At 38.8% G+C, this 3,733-nt stretch overlaps 1 pseudogene; it reads left to right on the top strand.

The window, feature by feature from the left end:
- Nucleotides 1-713: 713 nt before the first annotated feature.
- Nucleotides 714-812, top strand: LOC145618813 (small nucleolar RNA R71; annotated as a pseudogene).
- Nucleotides 813-3,733: the final 2,921 nt, after the last annotated feature.

Below are 3,733 nucleotides of genomic sequence, written 5' to 3'. Positions count from 1 at the left end.
GGTTTTGATTACCATAATTATGATTTTGATTACCATAGTTTTGGCTTTGATTTTGGCTACTATAACCTTGGTTATGGTTACCACGAGAACCTTGATTCCCTTGGTTCCTATAACCACCATTATGATTATAGTTGTCAAAATTCCCTTGGTTTTGGTAATTCCTATTCCATTGGCCTTTTTGATTATCAAATCTTTGAACATTGTTGTTTGACACAAAATTAACATGTTCACATTCATTGTCAAATTCATCAACACATTCATTAGGACAAGCACTAGAGTCATGATCATATGATCCACATGCATCACAAAACAAGCAACCCAAAGGCATATTATGTGAAGAGGGAGGGGGTTGAGAGTTAGATGGAGTACCTCTCCCCTTAGATTGGGAGGGAAGATTAGAAGCTTGAGAAGAGGAAGAAATGCTCTCCAACTTAGCTTTGATTGCGGTGACCTCCTTTCCTAAATTTGTCATTTGAGAGGAAAGGTTGTTGATTGCATTGAGATGGTCCACCGAATACAATGAAGATTGTTTGCTTGAAGAGTCTCTCTCCCCATCTTTCCAATCCCTATAATATGTCACCACATCCTCAATGATGTCCACAACTTCTTCTTCGGTTTTGTTCATGATAGGGCCCCCTGCCCCTCCATCAAGGCATGAGTTGCCTTGGGGACTTAAACCGCCATAGAAGATTTGGATCACTTGGTATGTGGGGATTCCGTGATGAGGGCACTCCCTTTGATACTCTTTAAATCTCTCCCATGCTTCATAAAGGCTTTCACTCGGCCTTTGCTTGAACCCTTGAATCAAGGCTCTTGCCTCCGCCGTCTTCTTTTGGGGATAGAAATGGGACAAGAAAGCCTTTGTAACATCATCCCAAGTTCTCAAGGAGTTGGGCTTCACCTCTTTGTCTAGCCACTCCAAAGATCTTCCTATTAGAGAGAAAGTGAACAACTTGAGGCGGATGAATTCTTGAGAGACCCCATTGACTTTGATGGTGTTGCAATATTTTTCTAATTCTTTCAAATGGTTCAATGGACTCTCATTCTTAGCCCCACTATATTGCCTTCTCTCAATCAAGGTGATCATTGCCGGTCGGATTTTGAAGTTATTTGCCGGGGTAGTAGGTGGAGTTATTCCACTCTCAAATCTATATGCCCCGGGCACTCCAAGCTCCTTCAAGGCTATTCTAGGATGTTCACCCATTCCTTGTTCTTCTTGAATTTCTTCTTCACTTGAAGAGCTATAAGCCAAGGATCTATTATCCACTCTTCTTCTTGAAAGAGTCCTCTCAATTTCCGGATCAAGGGGAACAAGGGGACGATCACGGGTTCTATGCATGCAAAACTCAAACAAAAATATTAGTAGCACGGCTACAAATGTAGCCTAGAGAAACAAAATCTTTTTGTATTTTATCAAAATGAAATAGAATCAAAAACAACATACACTCAAGCACCATTCCCCGGCAACGGCGCCATTTTGATGGGAATGAGAACGGTAAGTCGTTGGGCTACCACCCCACCCTATCAAACAAAATTTGTAACTTAACTAACCCCTATTTAGCGTAGTGGTAAGTCAAGGTCGAACCCAAGGGAATGGATATCAAGTGCACGATGCCTAAATCAAGCTATTTCGAAGTCAAGAAGGGGTTTGAGGTAGAACTAAGGCTAAACTAGGTAATGCAAAACTTGTATAAAATCAATCTAAGACACTAGGGCAATGGATCCACATGCAATCATAATGGAAACGGTAATTTGGGAGGTCAAACCGACTAAGTCAAGCGATATGAAGGAAAATCATCATGTATCCAAAAGAGCATACTAAGATGGTTCACCTAGAGGTCTAACTAGCGTCAACTACGCTAAACACAACCTAGGGAACGTCACAAAGCACCTCAATCGTGAAATTGCAAGTTTACTAATCAATGGTCCGTATCATAGCAAGCTTACAATGCAATCTAGTGTATTAATCAAAGATGGCCAAACCTCAATTAATCACACACATGCACATGAAAGATCAACCAAATTTAATCATATCATCAACTCCATCAATTATCTCCAAATTACACTATTCCATCATTCATACATGCTTCACCATTTCCCTAGCTAGGAAACTACTCACTAGCCATAGGAATTGAGATCAAAACTACAACAATCATCAATTTCATCATCAACATACTTGAAATCAAAGATGAAACCAACAATCAATCAAAATCAATCAAAATTCAATCAATAACCAAATCAATCATCAACAACATGAAAAACTAAAGAAATCAACTAAAATCAAGCTTGTATTGAAATCAAGAAGAAGATCCTTACAAAACTTTGATCAAAAGATCAAATACAATGATGAATTCTTGAGCAAACACCAAAGATCATGAGTTTCTCTCTCTAGTTCTTGAGTTTCTCTCTCTAAAATTCTCCCAAAAAACTAACTATCAAATTCAATCTAAAACTAAAAACTAACTTCCTAAAAATAGGTAGAAATAACTATATATACAAGGAGGAGGTCGGTAATGACGCCCAAAAATAGACCCTCGTATGTGCGGGCACTCAGAGGAAGGAGAATGGCGCGCACGGGACACACCCAGACAGGTGCGCCCGCACGCACCTGGTGTACGGCCGCACACGACCAATGTGCGGCCGCACACTCCCTTAGTGCGCCCGCACATTGCTGGGTTTTTCCCCCTTCTTCACTTCGTCCTAGCTCAAGTGGTGCATGCATCCAGGATGATGATGATGGAGGACAAAGTGGGCAGAAACTTTCTTGAATTTCTTGAAGAGTATAAGCCATGAGGAAGGCATAAACAAAGCCTTGAAGCTTGCCCCTTAGATCCACCTTTGACTTGGAACTTCTTACACCTTCTTTAGGCATAAAAGCAATGAAAACTCGTAGAGAGGAAGCTCGGGAATTCTTGGACAATCAATTACCACCTACAAGCAAAAGATAAAAAGCAAGTAAAAGAGAAAAATAACAAGTAAACTAGAACAAGACATGAAAAAGAGAAACTAACTACAAAAAGCATAAAATGAAGAAAACAAGAATAAAACTAAGGAAAACTAAAGAAAAGAGAGATAAAATGAAATAAAAATCATCCAAAAAGGAACCAAATGAGTGCCAAAAATGTCACTCATCAATGTTGAGTCGTTACACATACTTTGTCTTCGAGTTATGCACTATATTGCTTATAATTGTATACTAGGACCATGCATACGTCGTTTTTTGTCGTAATAGGAATGAGTAGAGTATTTCACATTGGTTTTGAAAATTTTTTCATACACTCTTCCTTTCCAATCCGAGTATTGAGTCAATGCATTAAGTGAGCTCATTTTGTTCCATATATAGTACTCGAGTTCAAGAATCACTAGGCAAGAGTTGGAAGAATAAGGGGAACGTCATTCCTTCATTCTTTTCTTCTAATCAAAGCATCAGCAATAACAAATTTTTTGTCCCTCTTGGCGGTAACAAGTAATTCATAAGCATCTTTGAAGACGAAGCACAACACAAGTTTCCATACAAGATTTCATGTTTTTTTTTCTTCTTTCGTTCTAACCCTTTTTCCCTAATAAGTCTAGCATAGGTTCTCCTTATCCTTATGTCTCTATTTCCTTTGCATTCGATCATGTCATTCGCAAAAACAAAAACAAAAAAAAAAAAAAAAAAAAAAAAAAAAAAAACCGCCGAACTAAACACAAGGTACACCAATGATTTGAGGCACCTTTGCAACCCTGTCAT

The sequence above is a fragment of the Chenopodium album genome, chromosome 26 (genome assembly GCF_948465745.1).
Source record: "Chenopodium album chromosome 26, dcCheAlbu1.1, whole genome shotgun sequence".
NCBI lineage: Eukaryota > Viridiplantae > Streptophyta > Magnoliopsida > Caryophyllales > Amaranthaceae > Chenopodium > Chenopodium album.
This window is presented reverse-complemented; position numbering and strand designations above follow the sequence as displayed.